The sequence below is a fragment of the Macrotis lagotis genome, chromosome 2 (assembly GCF_037893015.1).
Source record: "Macrotis lagotis isolate mMagLag1 chromosome 2, bilby.v1.9.chrom.fasta, whole genome shotgun sequence".
NCBI lineage: Eukaryota > Metazoa > Chordata > Mammalia > Peramelemorphia > Peramelidae > Macrotis > Macrotis lagotis.
The window spans coordinates 328563504-328583708 of NC_133659.1; the positions used below are offsets into that span (position 1 = coordinate 328563504).

The 20205-nt window shown below is 40.8% G+C and overlaps 1 protein-coding gene across 1 annotated transcript in view; it reads right to left on the bottom strand.

Moving 5' to 3' along the window:
* The window catches only part of RBFOX2 (RNA binding fox-1 homolog 2), a 282975-nt gene that overhangs the window by 238429 nt on the left and 24341 nt on the right, over positions 1–20205 (bottom strand). The gene's annotated exons all lie outside the window — the stretch shown is intronic.

Sequence of the window (20205 nt, forward strand, 5' to 3'; positions counted from 1 at the left end):
GGGATCTCCTCCACAGTCCAATTTATATGGCTCTCCCTCATCTCTCCCAATAAAGAACAGAGAAAGACTATCATTTCATCTTTGTGTGTCCTGCATCTAATATAATCTGTGGCACAGAGCAGGATTTTGATAGGTTAGATTCAATCCCACAGCAAATACAGGAATCTGCTTTGCCTGACCATGTAAATTTCATGAGTATAATTTTTTTTCTTTTCAAAGAGAGTAAAGTAGCAAATAAAAAAGCAAGAAAAGCAGGTCAATGAAGCAATTTTTTCCCAGAGAAAACAGAAAATCAGAAAAAAATCAAAGAGAATTAGGAGTTTTCTAATTATATTTTTAATTTGCAATATATTTTAAAAGGAAAGCAAGCTGTACAAAACAAATTTCTACATACTATATATATAAACAGAAATGCTCATTTTATTTGATGTTTAAGTTCAGAAATTCAATAACAAATTATGAAAATTAGATACAATTCAACAAATGTTTTGTTAAATTGTGTAAGCTACCATGCTAGGCCCTTTGGCTACAAAAGAAAGGGGGGGAAAAAAACCCAATATATTATCCCTGCCCTAAAGACAAATCCAGACAAATCCAAATAACTATGATAAAAGGTAGAATCTGACTTTTTTTTTTAAAAAGAAGTCAAGCAGGGGCAGCTAGGTGATGCAGTGGAAAAGAGCACCGGCCCTGGAGTCAGGAGTACCTGAGTTCAAATCCAACCTCAGACACTTAATAATTACCTAGCTGTGTGGCCTTGGGCAAGCCACTTAACCCCTTTGCCTCGCAAAAACAATAACAACAATAATAATAATAATAATAATAATAATAATAATAAATAAAAAGAAGCCAAGCAACATGCTTTGAGAAATTTGAAAAGGGAGAGATAATTTCTCCAAAACTCATTAGGAATAACTTCAAGAAGAGGTAACAGCTGAACTGGGCCTTGAAAAGTAGAAAGAAATTTAGCTGGCAGATAAGGAGGGCAAGGAATCTATTTCATGCATATGGAACAGCATGAGCAAAAGCAAAAAGATCACTTCAAGGAGAGGGATCAGAGAGTAGCCATTTGGCCACATTATTGAACTGAATATACAATGAATAATTCTTGTTATAGTAAACATTTATACTGATAATTGTATATTTAGTTCATTAATTACCCAACCATAATTGCCTTCTCAATTTCCCCTCACTACAGAAAGAGTTCACAAGTTCAAAAGCATTACCAAATAAAGTCATTTCCCAAACTCATCAGAACCAACAACACTGATTTGGGGAAATTCAACCAAATAAACAGACAACAACTCCATTCCACTGAGTGATAAAAGAATGTCATGAAAATTCAAAGGCAATTAATAATTATGTAACAAATAACTCCTCCTTCTGTTTACAACCAGTTCATCAGCAATTCAAATTCCAATTCCTAATGAGCATAATAACCACAACCCTACTCTTTTTACCCTTGTACCCAACTGGATCTGTGAGCAAGGCAAGTTCACAAAAGTCTCAGAAGGAAGACACAGTTTTATTCTGCTTTCAAGCAAGAAGATTCATGAAAGAGATACTCCAAAAAGGATGACACAGCTATAGCTGGTCATTTTGAAGGCAGAAAAATGAGTGATAACTGTTAAGAGATCTAATAAGTCTTTTCCCTGGAAATCTTTATGAAACCCAACCATCCCTTTGTTCTCAACAAGAAGGAAAGAGGATCATGTTCTCAAGTAGTCACTTTAGGCTATAAATTCAACTACCTGAAATAGTTCTCTCAAAGAAAGTACGAAACATCTTGACAACCAATCAGGCCGAACCCTAGGACCATATGATAGACTTAGAGAAGGGTCCCTTGTTTTGATAGGTCTAGATTTATGATTTAACTGGTATTAGGACATTTCCAGTGAAGCAGCTCTCTCTACTATGGCAGATCAGCAGCTATCTTGAAATTTCTAATCTTAGTGACTTTCTGAAAACACAGATTAAACACCTTGCTGCCTTACCCAGCATCCCACAGCAGGCAAATGGGAGCCCTCAGAAGTCTAAACTTCTTCTTAAGATGTCTGTCCATCTACTATGCCAAATTACTTTTCAAGGTACCTTTCCAGCTTTAAAACTGTGATTCTAAAAAGAGAGAAGTACCTTTATACACATCTGAAACCCTATCTTCAGAGAACCATGACATAGTAGAAAAGGAGCAACCACACTCAGGATTCTTCATTCTAGTCCAGCACTTTGCAAAAGATGAGGGAAAAGGAAGTTATGTATGCAAGGCAGCAAAATCCACTAAGTCCCACACCATTAATGCTCCCTCTGCATCCCCTACAAATATTTATGGATCCTCTCAGTGCCCAGCTAAGCTTCAGACCTAGGTGGGAAGACATGTCAAAAAGGAAACCACAAGAAATCCTGTGCTAAGAGCAGGAGAGAGATAACAGGTCAGGAGCCGAGCTTCTTTACATTTTGACACACTATGCACTAACTGAATTCTTGGCATCCTCTAACAGAGTGAAGTAAATGACCTCAGATGATCCCCAAGGGAATGAGGGCCACTGATAAGAGATTGCACAGTGTGGGTCTGAGGCAGCTCCTACTGAAGATGTGCATCTCTGGCATGCCTAACTTTATGGGGGTCCTTTGGATAAAGGTGACTTAGTTGTAGAAACTACCCACCCCTTTGGAGCAGCCTTGCGCCAGACCAGGACTCTGAACCTCTGGCCATCATCCTGGTGCAGCACATCTACCCCTTTTCAAAATCAATATAGAAGATTTCCAAGGAAGCCAATAATAATGAAAGTGACCCAAATCTTTCTTGAAAACAAGTTCATGGACTCCAGGCTAAGAAGCCTTGGCTTAGTCTGTCACTCTGAGTCTGGTCTGGATATCAACCCTCCCTGTAAGAGTCACAGGCCTCTGCAATGTGTGCATTACAGTTACTCATGTGGATGTCATAGAGTTTGTAAAAGCAAGGATCATAACCTTTTCATTTTTATAACTTAATCTATTAAAATTATACATAGTGGCATGGTAAACATTCAACAAATAATCTGCCAAATATGGGTTTCTCTGTCTCTTATTTGGTAATGCAGATAATATAAGTTCTGTCTTCCATTCCCCTCAGAAACAGAATAAGGATTAATTAGACTACATAAAGTACTCTGAACCTTTATTGTAAAATGTAGGACATTCTAATCCTTCAAAAAGAAATCTCATTTGAGGGACATAGCCTCCATCTAGAGGAGGAAATAATGTTCATTTACCTTTCTGAGTCTTTTTTCTTTCATCTCTAAAAATGGGATAAAGCGGGGCGGCTAGGTGGCGTAGTGGATAAAGCACTGGCCTTGGAGTCAGGAGTACCTGGGTTCAAATCTGGTCTCAGACACTTAATAATTACCTAGCTGTGTGGCCTTGGGCAAGCCACTTAACCCCATTTGCCTTGCAAAAACCTAAAAAAAAAATGGGATAAAGTAATGAAATACAAGTAAGTTAATGCGTGTAAAGTGTTTTGATAACTTCAAAATATTTTATAAATGTCAAGTATTGGTATTATTACTACTACTTCTAGTCTTGTCTTTACTAGTAAGAATAAATGATATCAATTCAAATTTATATTGTGTTTTACATGATCTTGAGTAGGAAAAAACCTCAGAAACCATCTAGCTCAATCTCCTTATTTCTATAGATAGGAAATTGAGGTCCAAGAAAACTAAGTGAGTGACTTGCTCAAGGTCACAGCATCAAAGGTGGAAATTGAATACAGAGGCTCTGATCCAAATCCAGCACTTTTTATACTATGTACTGTTTCCCTTCACAATGTATCAGAAAGATATGATACTGTTTCAACAGACAGATAAGGAAAACAGAAGTTTAAAGAGTTTAAGAAATCTGTGTTACCTAGCTAGTAAATGGCTTAAGGGTCTTAAATCCCAAGCTGTTTTCTTTCCATTACAATACACAGGAGCATATCTAAGACCCAGAATACACACACATACACACACACACACACACACACACACACACACACACACACACACACACACACACACACACACACGTCTATGTCTTAACACCTAAACACTTTCACAAAAACAGAGCAGAAACCTCCCATGGTCTTCTTTAAGTTGTGTTGACATTAGTCAACTGGGTCATCCTCAATTCTAGACAGAAGCTGGGGCTCAGAAGCAGTCAAGAAAAGGAACAGTTGAGGTAGCATAGGGCCCCACTCAACATCAGACGAAGCAGCAAGACTTTGTCTGAACACAAGACACCTCCGTGTCACCCATCAATGGTATACAGGTGGGAACAGTGGGGAAAAAAGAAAGAGTGGCCCCTGGCCACTTCAGGGTCTGCAAGATCAAGAAAGAAAAGACTTTGCAGCATTTCCCAGGAACTCCTTCTACCCCACACTCCAAAAGCCAACAAATTATGACTCTAGCAAAAATTTAGAGGGGCAGAACCCACAGAAAGACTGAGTGATGCATTTTCCCAGTCCAAGATAACTTAGAAGTTCCACACAAAAGGTGTGCTTCACCAGGACCAGGGATTACAAAAAATCCGTAGCCACAGCACTGCACTGCCCAGCCCAGCCCAGAGATCGCTGGCAACAGCTTGAAGGGGTGGGAAGAGAACTCTGCTATACCAGAATGAGTGTGGAATGAGGAGCACCAGCCGTAGAACCTGCAGCAGGAATCGGAAGAAAGCAGCCTGCATCCCCAGAGAAGGTAAGAGAAGTCTGCAGAGATTTCTCTGCTCTCCCTCGGGGTAGGATTCTGCTGCTAGCCTACACTCAGATCCAGGTTGCAGTTTGGGCTTCCATACTAAGTAGCCAAGTGGATCCCTCCTGGGCAGAGGGAAGTGTGAGGGTCAGCTACATATCAAAGCACAGGCAAGAGAGCATAAGGCCTTGAAGGAATAAAGGGCCCAGTGGGGTATCCCCCCAAAAAAAAACCCAAAGCCTTGGAAGTGCTGTCTTGGACTGAGGAAATGAGTAAGCAAAAGAAAAAGAAGAACCTGACCATACAGAAATGCTTTAGTCCCATGGAAGATCAAAACACATACTCAGATGACAACAATATCGAAGCTTCTGTATCTAAAACCTCCAAAAGAAATAGAAAATGGGCTCAGACTATGAATGAGCTCAAAAAAGACTTTGAAAAGCAATTAGGGGAGACGGAAGAAAAATTGGGAGGAGAAATGAGAGCCATGCAGAAAAATCATGAAAAACAAATCAACAGCTTGAGGAAAGATATACAAAAAAAGATACTCAAGAAAATAATGTTAAAAACCAGTTTAGGCCTAATGGAAAAAGCAAAACAAAAGGCAAATGAGGAGAAAGGAGCCTTAAAAAAGCAGAATTGGCTAGCTGGAAAAGGAGATAAAAAAGCTCTCTTAAGAAAATAATTCCTTCAAATGCAAAATGGAACTAAAGAAAGCTGATGACTTTGCAAGAAATCAGGAAGAAATAAAACTCTTCCCAAAAAAGCCAAAAATTAGAAGAAAATGTGAAATATCTCACTGGAAAAACAACTGATCTCAAAAACAGATCCAGAAGAAATAATTTTAAAATTATTGAGCTACCTGAAGATCATAATCAGGAGAAGAGCCTAGACTTCATTTTTCAAGAAATAATACAGCAAAATTGCCCTGAGATCCTAGAAGCAGAGGGTAAAATAGAAATCGAGAGAATTCACTGGTCACCTCCTAAAAGAGATACCAAAAGAAAAACTTCCAGGAATATTATAGCCAAATTCCAAAACTCCCAAAACAAAGAGAAAATTCTAAAAGCTGCCAGAAACAAACAATTCAACTACCAAGGTTCCATAGTCAGGATTACACAAGATCTGGCAGTATCTACATTAAAGGCTCCTAGGGATTAGAAGGCAAAAGATCTTGATTTACAACCGAGATCAACTACCTTTCAGGGGAAAAGATGGACTTTCAAACTTTCCTATTAAAACAACAAGAGCTGAACAGAAAGTTTGATCTCCAAGTACAGGACACTAGTGAACCATAGAGGGAGTGGAAGAGAAGAACTAACTATGAGAAACTTAATGATATTGAACAGTTTGTATTCCTGCATGGGAAGAAGATACTGATAACTCATGAACTTTCTCATTTATAAGAGCTGTTAGAGGAGCATATATAGACAGGGGATAGGAAGGAGAGGAATATAATGATATAATATAGTAAAAAGATGAAGTCAATGGGTGATAAAGGAAAGTACTGAGAGGAAGGGAAAGGAGATGAAGAAGCTAAGAAATTTCACATGAGAGTCAAGAAAAGCTTTTCCAATGAAGTGGAAAGGGGGAAGGCAAGGGGGAATGAGTAAGCCTTCATTCTCATCAGAAATGGCTCAGAGGGGCAGCTAGGTGGCGCAGTGGATAAAGCACTGGCCCTGGAATCAGGAGTACCTGGGTTCAAATCCTGTCTCAGAAATGACCTAGCTGTGTGGCCTTGGGCAAGCCACTTAAACCCCATTTGCCTTGCAAAAAAACAACAACAATAACAACAAAACAACAAAACTAAAAAAAAAATGGCTCAGAAAGGAAATAACATACACACTTAATAAGGTGAGGAAATCTATCTTACCCTAGAGAAAAATGAGAAGGGATGGGATAAGGGGAAATGGGGGGAGGAAAGGTGGGAATAGGTGATAGAAGAGAGGGAAGATCGAGGGAGAGGGTAATCAGATTCAACACACTTCTGGACAAGGCCAGGGCGAAAGGAGAGAGAAAACAGAATGAGAGTGGGGAGGAATAGAGTGCAGGTACAGCTAGTAATAGCAACTATGGGAAAAATATTGAAGCAACTTCTCTGGTGGACTTATGATAAAGAAAGTAACTCACCCCAGAGACAAAGCCATTGAAATCTGAACACAGACTGTCCTACAATTTTTTTTCTCCCTCTATTCTTGGGGGGAGGGGGTTTATGTTTACTCTTATAACACTTTTATGTTTACTCTTACAACACATTCAATTTACATCAATGTACAGCATGGAAACAATGTAAAGACTATTCAACAGCCTTCTGTTGGGGGAGGAGGAAAGGAGGGGGGGATTGTAAAATTCAAAACCTTACAAAAAATGATAGGTAGATACTACTATTGTGATTAATTGGGAAACAAATAAAATGTTAATAAAAATAAAAAATAAAAAAACAAAACATCCCCAAAGGCATTTTAGGAAATTCTTAATGACTTGCCTTGTATTCTCTTTTTGGTATACAAAGTTCATGCAAATGTAAGTTAAAATCTGATTTCCTATTTCCTAATCACTGTCCTGGGGTTTTGAAAAGTTCACTCTTCCTACAAAATCTCACCAACATGAGGAACAGGAGAAGAAAGAACAATGGAAGAGCTGTTCATTTCCTCACTTGTCAATACCTTGGACAGCAAATAGCCAGGTGTTGTAGGGGGCCTTGAAGTGAAATGGAAACAGGCAGTTTTAAGACAGTATAGTTGAGTAAAGAAAACACTTTTTCCAGTTACCACAAAACTCCCACCTCTCTCCTTACCTCCTGATTTTACCCTATCCATCTTACCCTCCTTCCACTCCCAGCACTAATACTTTTCTCAAGAATCATAAATGATGAATTAAATCAAGGTCAAAATTATTTTAGCCAAATACTGATCCTAAGGAAACCGAATCCAAGACACTCAAAGCTTTGCTTTTCTTTCCACTGCCTACCCCAAACTTGCTCTGAGAAGCCAGAGCCAGACCATCAAGGCAGCTGATCCAGGTGAGGGAGTCCCTGCAGTCATTCCCTGGCCCTAGCAGATGCCAAAAGGCAGAAGGAAACAGCTGTTAGGAGATCAACTCAAACTGGGAGAGAAGAAAAAGATGACGAAATCATGTTTTTGTAACCCAAGATCCCTTTTTGTCCCTTTTGCAAAGCTAGTTTTGAGTCTCCCCTTTGTCAGGAAGCCTCTTTTTCTATATCAAAGATGAAATTTCCAACAGAATAAAGTAGAATCACTGCATTAAAAAAACTAAAGATCTCAAAGAGATATCACTTGTCCTATCCATAATTCCACTGAGATGTATTCCAAAGGGAGTTGGAAAGAGTTAAGAAGTTGCTAGAAGGGGTGGCTAGGTGGTGTAGTGGATAAAGCACCGGCCCTGGAGTCAGGAGTACCTGGGTTCAAATCCAGTCTCAGACATTTAATTACCTAGCTGGATTTGAACCCAGGTATTCCTAACTCCAGGAGTACCTGGGTTAAAATCCGGTCTCAGACACTTAATAATTACCTAGCTGTGTGGCCTTGGGCAAGCCACTTAACCCCATTTGCCTTGCAAAAACCTAAAAAGAAGTTTAGAGAAGGCCAAAATACCTTTAAAGGAGATGAAGAGTGGTCTTCTGCTGTTGCCTCAATTGCTCTTCCATGGGCCACAGCCCCTTTGCCCAAGCTGGCCCCCAAGCCTAAAAGGCACTTTATCCTTGCCACCAGCTCCCTCGTCCCCAAGCTTCCTTCAAACCTAAACTCAAGTGCCACTTCCCTTAGAAAACAAATTCACTTCCAAAGACTATTACCTTTAATTAAAAAAAAACTTATCTTATTATGTGATTTTGCTATCTCTTATACCCTATTTTTTTTCCTTAAGGAATGATTTCTCTCTCATCACATCCAACTTAGATCAAAGTATACCATGGAAACAATGTAAAGATTAACAGACTGCTTTCTGGGGGGGGAAGCAAGAATGGGGGGAAAATTGTAAAATCCAAAATAAATCAATTTTAAAAAGAAAAGAAATAAAAAAGGAATTAGCACCCTCGGCTCACTCCTACCTCACCAGGCCACAGGCACAACTGATGGATCCTGAAAAACAAGAGGGGAGACAGGAAGGGGCACACACATCTAGTCAGGAAGCAAGAGATCAATGGACAGGCATCACACTCATGAAAATCTCAGAATTCTATTTGGGAAGGGGAGAAGAAAACAATCAGCGATTTGAGGAATCTCTGAGTCACACTGACTTTGATATATAGAGGACAGATGGTCCTCTAGCCAGAACTAATATGGATTCCTGTCTTCTCTGCTTTAGAGATCAGATGACAATCATTCTTTGTGAGGTGTTCAGTCTGGTTGGTGTTCAAAAGCATAAAAGCCCCATACAGTCTTCACTGGACAGGTGAAGTTTTAATGAGGAAAGGAAAACTAGGGTCTTCACCAGCAAAGGACTGAGGAAAACCAAAAGCAGTATCAGCACTCCTAGCTTGGTGTGACCCCATCACTAACAACTCAGGATGCCCCAGGGGCTGCAACAGAACGTGAAAACATCTGTATAAGCCACTTTCATAGGTTCATAGGATTTTAAGCTGAAAAAACCTTTAGAATGCATCTAATCAAACTACAACCCTCCTTATATTTTACTGACATAAGACATAAGGTTCAGAGAGGACCTTGTTCCTGGCATAGTGGATACAGCACTAGCCTTGGACTCAGGGGGAGGAATCCAGCCTCAGTCATTTGACACATACTAGCTGTGTGACCCTGGACAAGTCATTTCATTCTGGGGAGAGGGGGTTTATGTCATACATAAATCAGTCATCCTGATTCATATCTGGGCACTGGACCCAGACGGTTCTGGAGGAGAAAATGAGGCTGGGAACTTAACACAACCTCCCTCACTCAAATCCAATTCATGTGCTTGTCATAGCATCACCTCCCTGGTGTCATGGTCTTCTTCAAAAACAAAGGACAAGGGGGCAGCTAGGTGGCCAATAGAGCACTAGCCCTGGAGTCAGGAGGACCCGAGTTCAAATCCAGTCTCAGACACATAATAATCACCTAGCTGTCTGATCTTGGGCAAGTCACTTAATCCCACTGTCTTGCAGAAAACAAAAAAAAAAAACTAAACTAAAAAAGAAAAAAGAAAAGGACAAAGGACAAAGAACCTCCTTATATACACACACACAAATTAGAGTTGGATTTAAATTAAGGTTACTAGACTCCAAATCTACACCACAACGTTCAATTTTCTAATTTCAATTTTCTTTTGATTAGTTTTTCCATAAATTTTTTGTTGACTACCTACCCAGGAGCTAGACTGTACAGTGGATAGAGTGCTAGGCTTGGAGTCAGAAAGACCTAAGTTCAAATCTTGCTGAAGACCATGTGTCTTCACTCAGCAATCTATAAAATGAGGATACTAAAAGCACCTACATTGCAGAGTTGTTGTAAGTATTAATTAACACAGATGAAAGCTACATGGCAACTATTATGTAAGTGTTAGCTGCTGCCCCTCTATGCATAATCCCTAGGTATGTACACAATTCATTTCCACAGCCAGATAAACTAGAGATACCACAAATCCATAAAAGGTAACCAGGAATCCAGAGGATGGAAGGGGACTACCACACACTACCAATCTTTGTGATTTTGGACTAATCATTTCACATATTTAAATTGACTTAAATTGTTAAATAACTGTTTGCTATATTTATGTCTTGTCTGCACAACTAAACCATAATAGACACTTTTTTCTATTATCTGATTTGCCTTAATCCTAAAAATTTCTTCTTCTTCTTCTTTCAGATTTTCCTGTTCAAGTCCTCTCCTCCACTTAAGAAAATCATCAACACCCTCCTCACCACAGGAGATAACTTCCTGCATTGCTTGAGACCACAGAAGCCCCTCCTAGGGGACACTCTCCTGCAGGTCTTTGAAGATCTTCAGTCACCTGCTGAGTCCAGGATGGGTCACAGCTGAAGCCTTCCCAGCTCAAAGCTTTGGCTCCCAAAACAAAGATAACCACCATGCTCTCTGAACTGAATAGGCATTCAACTAATTTTTTTTTAATTTAAACTGAAACATTCAGAGGTCTAAGTGACATGGAAAAGCAGGCTCTAAGATAAACCAAAAAAAAAAAAAAAAAAAGGAAGGATTTGGATCCAACAATCATATCATTTCCTGATCATCCACCCCATGCAAAATGCTGTACTTAAAGGAGAGGAGGAAGGGACGGGGTAGAAAAGGAAAACAAAGTTCTTGACCAAACCTTATTAGAAGAGCACATCTAGGCTTCTCCCTGGCTGGCCCCTAGCACAGCCAATCCATCAGCCACCAGCTAATCAGCAGCAGCCACCTGCCCTTTCTTCCCCCTTGCACCCCTCACTATATGCTTCTGATATTAGTCCACAGTGACAGCTGCTGCCATGGTAACCAGCAATGGTTTTAATAAGTCTCCTCATCTGATTTCAAGGGCACCATGCACAAACCAGCAGAGGAGAGTTTCAAATCTGCCCTGGGAGACCCCTAGATGGAAAAGGGGGAAGGGAGAAGGGGGAGACCCCGCATCCAATGGGACCTGGCATCAATGCAAAGTCAAACTGTACAAGCCAAAGGCAAACAGCCCAGCAGTCAAGTCACAGAATGAATATTAAAAGTTGTCTTCTTCAAAGGGGCCGTGGAGGGGGTGTTAAAAAGCACAAAAAAAAAAAAAAAAAAACACAAATGAGTTCTAAGGGCTAAGGTGCTGTCCATGAAAGGAAAGTATGATTCCCCCTCAACCTGATGCCTTATGCCATACTTGGAGAGCCCTGCTGTTCAAGCATTTAAGAGAACTGTGGGCCCAGTTTGGTGGCAACTGTCCTCTCTCTAACAAGCTTGAAAGTCATGGGGGCCAGAGGAAGGCAGGGACTGTTCACCTCAGCTCCCCTTATCCCACCCAGAGGGCAGAGCTCCCTGTGGGGGAGAAAAGCCTCACTGAGAGAATCAGGGGCAGCCTCTCAATAAGGCCTGGACACAACAGTCCTTTTATACCTCAAAGCAGGAAGCACCCCAGTGAGGGTCAGAGGGGGCTCACCTGCACAACCTACAGGATGGATCCCCCCTTTTGAAAGCCTATCTCCGAAAGGCAGTGACAAAGCACTTTGAGCCCCAAAGCTTTCAGCATCAACCATAAATGCTACCCGCAAGTGCTCACCATGAGCCAGTGGGCTAACCTGAGTTCTGGCTTTTCTTCATTTATGGCTAAATCACAGCTTGCACAGAATACTACATTTCATTCTTTTTTAACAAATAGTCAAGTGAAAGACAGCTGTCATCTACCCCACTATGAGAGATCACTTGTGTGGTGTGTGTATATATCTCCAAGGTGTGTGTGTGTGTGTTCCCCCACCACCTCTTTTCTGATGCCTTCCTTTCCATTTCTCTGTGGACTTCCTGCAGATATAAACAGCAGAGAAGGGAAACTCCAAGAGTCCTGTTGCCCCTATGTAAAAGGAGATTTCTTTCTCTAAGAGGATGCTGAACACTAACTGAATTCTAAATCATCCCTCTTACTGAAGTGCTACCTTGGATATTGCCTCCATCTGTAAAATGAAGTTACTATTTCCACCCATAATAAACATATTTACCTACCTCACTGGGATGCCAAGTAACATTAATTGAAAACTTTATAGAGTGCCCACTACAAACAAAACACAGCGAGGGATACAAAAAAGACCAAGACAGATTCTTCTTTCATATAACTCATGTCGGTAAAAGGATTTTAGTTCTTTAGAAATTTACAAAATTTTTATAGTAACAAAATAAAGAAAAAGTAAAGGAAATACAAATTACTGCTTTTAGTTTAAACATTAAAAACTGATATTTATAAGACTTATGATACATATTACACCTATTTGCACATCCGCATCCTAGAAGGTAGTTAGTTCCAATACTCCCATTGTATAGATGAGAAAACTGAGACTAAGGTTAAGGGAGACAATGCAAACAAATAAATAATAGGAAATAATTAACAAAGAGAAGGCACTGGAATTAAAAGAGACCAAAAATGCTTTCTTAGAAGGGAGAATTCTAGTAGGGACTTGAAGGAAGTCAGAGAGGTCTCTAGTCAGAACTGGAGGAGAGAGAACACTCCTGCCCTAGATAGATGACAGTCCAAGAAAATGCCTAGAGTCAAGGAGATCAGCATCACTGAGTCCAAGAGTACATGGAGGGGAGTAAAATTAAGAAGACTGGAAAGGTAGGAAGGGGCAGGCAAAGCAGGGCTTTGAATGTCAAAGGATTTTGCATTTGCTGGCAATAGGGAGCAGCAGAACTTGATGACTGGGGTGCAGGGTGACAAGACCAGATCAACATTTTAGGAAAATCACCTTGGTGGCTGAATGCATCACAGTGTAGTGTCAGAAGGGCAAGCAGACCCCACCAACTCACTCTCCTCACCCCTCCCACCCCCAGAATCTAATTGCAATAGTCCAAGCAGGAAGTGAAGAGGGCCTGCACCAGGGTAGGGGTAGATGAGAGATTACAAAGGTGAAATCAATAGGCCTTGGCTACAGATTGGACATGGGGGGTGAGATAATGAAGAATCCAGAATGACTCCTAGGCTGTAAAACTGAGGGATTAGGAGGATGGTGGTATCCTCCATAGTAATTGGGGGGGTGGGCAAAAAGGCAGAAAGCTTAGGGAGAAAGAGAATGAGTTCTCTTTTGGATACAGTGAGTTTCAGAAGTTTACTGGACATCTGAAAAAGATGTCAGAGATGAAAGATTGGAGGTTAACAAAGAGTTTCAGGGGTATAGAGATGGTAATTGGAGAGGTGAGAATTAAGGGGTTCACCAAGATAGTAAAGAAAGAGGAAGAAAAAAGGGCCCAGGACAGAGCCCTGAGGTACGGGGACAGTTAGAGGAGGATCCAGCAAAGGAGACAGAAAAGGAGCAGTCAGAGAGAGCCAAAAGGAGGAATGAAATGACAAAACCAGGACTCAAATCCAGGTCATCTAACTCAGAATGAGCACTTTCCACAAGGAGACCACAAACAATGAAAACTTCAAAGAGATAACATCTCAAGGCCAAAGGTCTGCCCTCAAGAGTTGACAATAAACTGTGACTGATAAAATGTAATTACTTTGCTAGAGAAAAGAATAATTGTTTTAAATAACAAACTAATGTAGGTAACTAACAACAGAGACAAAAAGAAGTCAGTGCCCCCTTTTGTCTTCTTTCCAACACCATCCCCAGGTTGGCAACTGGAGAGCAAAAGCATGTGACAGTGTTTCAGATCAAGTCTCCTGGGTCCTGCTGCATCCAATATGTGGTTACCCCCACCACCACCATTAGCCTTCATTTCAGGAGATAATTTAAGGAACCATAACTCTGTACAATCTCCACCCAAATACAGTCAAATCCTGTCTCAAAGGTTTTTTCCAACATCTTTTTTTTTCTGAGCCTTTGGACTACTGGTGTGGATTTAGACAAGCCATCCAAAAGCTTTTCTAGTCAGCCATTTTTGGTAACTTCTGAGCAAAATTATTTTTAGCTGGAAAAAAGTTTATTTTAGACACTCTCCCATAACTCAGAAACATCTGACCAGATTGGGTTCAAACTTTCCAGAACAATTTGCCTTTAAGTGCATTCAAAGATTTCAGCTCCAAGGAGGAATTCTCTCCTTACAAGTCACCAGCATCTCAAATAGGAGGTGATAAACTGAAAGACACTACACCATTTTAAAAATATTTCCCTCGACCTCCCAACATGGTGTGAGTTGATTTACACCCAGAAAGTACTCTGAAGCCCCCTGGAGAGCCCAGCTATGGCTCCTCCGTGTCCCCACTTAGGATTCCCCTAATGTAGGCCAGCAGTGACAAAAGCACTTAGGTGTGATCCCACAAGCCCAGGGTCATTTGTCTTCATAGAGTAGGACAGTGTGTAGGCTGAGATGCCAATGAGAAGAAAGCAGTCTCTGAAGTGCAAGCAGCTGTTAAAAAGAAAAGAAAAAAACAAAATGCTGGGATTGGCCAAAGTGTCTCCATCCACGGCCCTTAGGTACAAGGAAAAGGCTCTGCTCAGCAGCCAATGAACTGTACAATGTTTCTGTTCATAAATCCAATCCCAAGTTTTGACTTCATCTGCCTAGTCACACAGATGAAAAACAGCTACCCCAGGCCAGAAGTTCAGCTCCTCCACAGCCAGGAAAGAATCATCTAACTGGCCTATACATACCCTTGAGCAGAAAAGAAATTCAAAGGGACATGGATTTTAACTACAGAGCAAGAGGGGAAGACTAGGTATAAAGGTATATACTGAGACAGAAAAAAGGACTTTAACATTAGGAATGTCTTCTTTGGCAGATCATTAAAAATAAGTAAAATTCCTACCTGTCTGAGACAATTTTGGTATTGTCCTGCATTACCTTTCTAGACGTCCTGCAGCCTTTGGTTCTCTAGTTAAAGAAAAAAAAAAAAGGATAGCAGCAAGTGGGCTGAGCCCTGGATTCAAAATCAAAAACACTCAGTTCTAATCATGGTTCTACTACCAATTTCCTATTGGGACTTGGGCAAGTCAACATCCCTTCTCCAAATGCCAATTTGCCCTTTAATAAAATGAACTATCATCTTAAAAGTCCCTTCCAGTTGGACAATAACTCTCGGAGCGGCTAGGTAGCGCAGTGAACAGAGTGAACAGTGAACAGAATCGGTCCTGGAGTCAGGAGTACCCGAGTTCAAATCTGAACTCAGACACTTACTAATTACCTAGCTGTGTGACCTTGCGCAAGTCATTTAACCCCATTGCCTTGCAAAATCCTAAAAAAAAAAATGACTCAAAATCTCATGACTTCCCTCTATTCCTACTACCCAAAGACCCATCTCTTGTTGAGAGTTCTGCAAGTCGAGCAGCCCGAGGTTTATCTCGTCTGATACGTTCTTTTTTTAATTTTCAAAGAACTGCTTCTCATGTTGTGAGCATGCACATTCAGTCAGCAAGCTGTGAAGAAATAGCAACAGCTAATTTCCCTATGCTCTTAAGTCAGAATGTTCTTGCTAATACTATGTGAAGACAGAAATTTTGTATACCTATCTTGACATATATATGCATGTATAAATAAATGCAAATATATCATGCATGTGGATGTATACACATACATATATGAAAAATTAAGTTCCTGAAATCTACATTTCTGATTTCTCCTATCTTGCTATTTCCCCAAATCTTGCCTCCTTTTAACAATAGAAATAGGATGCTTATGTACTTTTCACCCAGGAACCAGCTCTCCTACAGTCATCAGCATTATTTCCCCACAATACTAACTGATGAGACCACCCTCAGCAGCAGCCTTTAGCCTTCTGTTTCCCAGGACATAGCACCACCACAGAACTTCAGCATCAGTCCTGATATGCCAGTCTGGCAGCACACCTGGATCAGTTCTTCTAAGCAAGGGCACAGAAGGGTAAACCAGGATCACTTGCCAAGCTTTCTCTTCACTCTTCTAACTGGGCAACTGTTTTTGACTAACAGGCTTCATAAGGACACATCATCTTGCACCTGAACTGCTATCATTACCAGCAGGCAAAAAGAGTATGAACCCACTTATAACTTGGGGCACAATTTCTGTGTAGAACCAACTATTTGCTTTGGAACCCTGGGCCCATGGAGAATGTTCAGTAAGATGAGTTTGGGGGGGGGGGGGGAGACAACTAAGTAGGGAAGTTATCAACTGTTTTTCTTGCTGTTATTGGTCCTTCATTTTCAAAGAAGACTCAGGAATCAGATTTAATTGAAGCAGAGCTGCAGTCATCAGCCTCTTGCTCTCTTCACGAAGCATCGTAGTTCCCTGGCAAAACAGAAGTCAAGATGACTGGCCATGACCAGGATGCAAGGGAAGACCACTGCACAGCACCTGCTTCCATGGTTTTCATGATATATAGAATCACTTGTTCTCATTTTCCCATTCAACTGGGAAGTCTTCACATGTTTGGGTTAGACAGCCTCCTAGTCACCAATGGATCTGAGGCCCCTCAGTTCCTCTTAACCAGGTTTAGTCCATCTGTTGAGACAATTTTATCCTCTGGTGATAAATCTATGGAAGTCTAGGCAGGCCAGTTCCCAACCATTGAACAACATTTGTGCACCACGAGGATGGAACTCCAAATCTTTCCATCTTGGGTCTATGGTCTGCTAGCTTCATTTTTAAGAATACATTATCAAATCCAATGCCATGGTGAAACCTGAATTGGATTTGAGAGGGAACCAGAGCAGAAATAACTCGTGTGTCCACAGGACCTGACATGTACAAACAACACATGTGTATGTATATACGATCTCATTTGATCCCTACCAATCTGTGCATGTGGTGATCTCTCCTAGGAGACATGGAGGAGTTACCACCTCTTTAAATCATCATACATTCAGAGAGGCTAGGTGGCGTAGTGGATAAAGCACCGGCCCTGGAGTCAGGAGTACCTGGGTTCAGTTTCGGTCTCAGACACTTAATAATTACCTAGCTGTGTGCCCTTGGGCAAGCCACTTAACCCCATTTGCCCTGCAAAAACCTAAAAAAAAAAAATCATCATACATTCAAAAGCAATGAATAGGAAACATTTCATGAGACATTTGGTGATTTTATTTTAAAAAGTCACAAAATGTTTAATATTTATTATATACTTAATATTGCAGGGCTCAGGAGGAACTTAAATGAAAAGATGGCCAACTTTATCAAGTCAATCAGAGATCATGCCCAACATTTATTGCAGAGAATATGAGAGTAATGAGATTGTCCAAATCCAATCAACAGACACTCTGATCCTTGAGGTGTAGGGTGAGTTCAAGAAAGACCAGTACTTGTTGTGAGGTACTTTCAAGACTGCTTTCCACCTTGGATGTCTACCTGAGTCCCCTAACTCTCACCGGCTCTAAGAAACTGTAGCATGCACATGCCATACCCCTGTAAACAATTTTGGCAGGTAGGCTAAACTAGGTTGAGGGTAACCCAAGGGAGACCCAAGGTGAGTAGTGGAGCAATGTCCACCCCAAGCATGTGAAGTGTTCCACTGGTGGAATGGGCAGTGAAGTATAATTCATTCCAATGGCCATGAAGTCAGCTGAAGCAGATGCTGATGCCAAGGACATCCACTGTATCTAGAGCCATCACCAGTTGTCTTGATTCTGTCTTGCCACACTGGATCATGATGACTCTGGAAGAGAGAGTGTGGCGGATGGCTTTGTGCAGCTCTACCTCACTTAAATCCCATTTATGGAAATTAAGTGAATGTCCTTCAATTGGAGAATGGCTTAACAAACTGTGGTATATGTATGTCATAGAACACTATTGTTCTATTAGAAACCAGGAGGGATGGGAATTCAGGGAAGCCTGGAGAGATTTTGCATGAACTGATGCTAAGTGAGATGAGCAGAACCAGAAAAATACTGTATACCCTAACAGCAACATGGGGGCAATAATCAACCTTAATGGACTTGCTCATTCCATCAGTGCAACATTCCGGCACAATTTTGGGATATCTGCAATGAAGAATACGATCTGTATCCAGAGAAAGAACTGTGGAGTTTGGACAAAGACCAAAGATTATTACTTTTAATTAAAAAAAAATTATCTTATTACATAATTTTACTATCTCTTATACTTTATTTTTCGTCCTTAAGGATACTGTTTCTCTCTCATCACATTCTACTGAGATCAAAGTATACCATGGAAACAATGTAAAGACTAACAGACTGCCTTCTGTGGGGGGGTGGGGGGAGGGAAGCAAGAGCAGGGGGGAAAATTTGTAAAACTCAAAATAAATATAAATAAAATCTCCCCCCCCCCCAAAATAAATAAATTCAATTTACACATGCAACAAAGGACATCACCCATTTACCATTCCTCAAAGTCCTGTGGTAATCACACTGCTTACCTCCTGAGTCAGGAAAGGGCTAGGAAAGGTGTCCTAAAAATTGTCTGGTTACCCAACCCTGGCCTGATTACAGAGGGGTCGAGGCACAAGAAAATCCACAAAAACTTCTTAAAAGAAGATTCCACTCACCATCAGCATGTGAAAAATGTGCACTCATAGACAATACAAGATCCAATAGAACTGACCTGAACAGCTCTAATTGCTAGAAAACTCAGCAGGTATGGTATTCAAACAGCAGCCCTGAATAAAACAAGGCTGGCAAATGATAGCCAACTTACTAAAGTCAGAGTTGGATATATGTTTTTCTGGAGAGGCAAGACTGAAAGGGAATGCTGTGAAGCTGGGGTAAGGGCTTCAAAATCACAATTAATCTAGTCAACATTCTTGAATACCTCCCAAAAAGAATGAATGAACCCAAAAGGCTCATGATGCTGAGATTGCCACTTCCAGGAAAATACTATGTCACTCACCCATATCAATGCCTCTGATGAAATTAAAGAAAAATTTTATGAAGACCTGCAAATCTTTATCATCAATGTACCAAAAGAGGACAAGTTCATAATTCTGAGTGACTTTAATGCTAGAGTAGGTTCGGATTACCAGACATGGTAGGGAGTCCTTGGGAAGAATGGAGGTGGAAACAGCAATATCAATGGTCACCTATTACTGAAGACCTGTGCATCTCAAGACCTTCTCATCACAAACACTGTCTTCCATTTACCTAAATGCAATAAAACTTCCTAGATGCAACCTCATAACAAGCATTGGCATCTATTAGATCATAAAGAGAAGAGACAGACAGGATGTGAGAGTGACAAAGGCAATGTGTGGTGCAGAGTGCTAGACTGATCACAGACTCATCCTCTCCAAGTTAAATATTCATATTCAATCAAAGCAGCAGCCCCAAGGCAAAATGACTACGAGAAGAATTAATGTCCAGAGATTAGAATGTCTCTCTGAGCAGCAGCAGTTTGATGCTAACTTCTAGGGAAAACTGAGCCAACACACAGCTGGCAACAGTAGAGCAGAAAAGAAGTGGGCATCTTTCAGAGATCTGATGCATAGCACTGCATTTGTTCAACTGGCCAGAATACTTGCAAACACCAAGATTAGTTTGATGAAAATGATGGTGAAATACAGAAGCTGCTAAATGAAAAATGAGAACTCCAGAGGGTTTACCAGCAGAATAGTTCATCCATTTCTAAGAAGGTAGCATTTAATTCCATCAAAAGTAAAGGCCAGGGGGCAGCTAGGTGGCACAGGAGTCAGCAGTAATTCCAGCCTCAGACACTTAATAATTACCTACCTGTGTGGCCTTGGGCACCCCACTGCCTTGAAAAAAAAACCCTAAAAAAAAAAAAGTAAAGGCCAAGCAAAGCTTAGAGAGATGCAGGACTCTTGGCTCAGTAAGAAAGCAGATGAAAATTCAGCTTTATGCAGACAGTAACAAACCAAAACGTTTATGACACCCTGAAGGTTATTTATGGGCCAAAGACCTATGGTATATTTCAACTACTCAGTGCTGATGGATCTACATTAACAATAAGGACATGATCCTAGAGAGATGGGATGAACACTT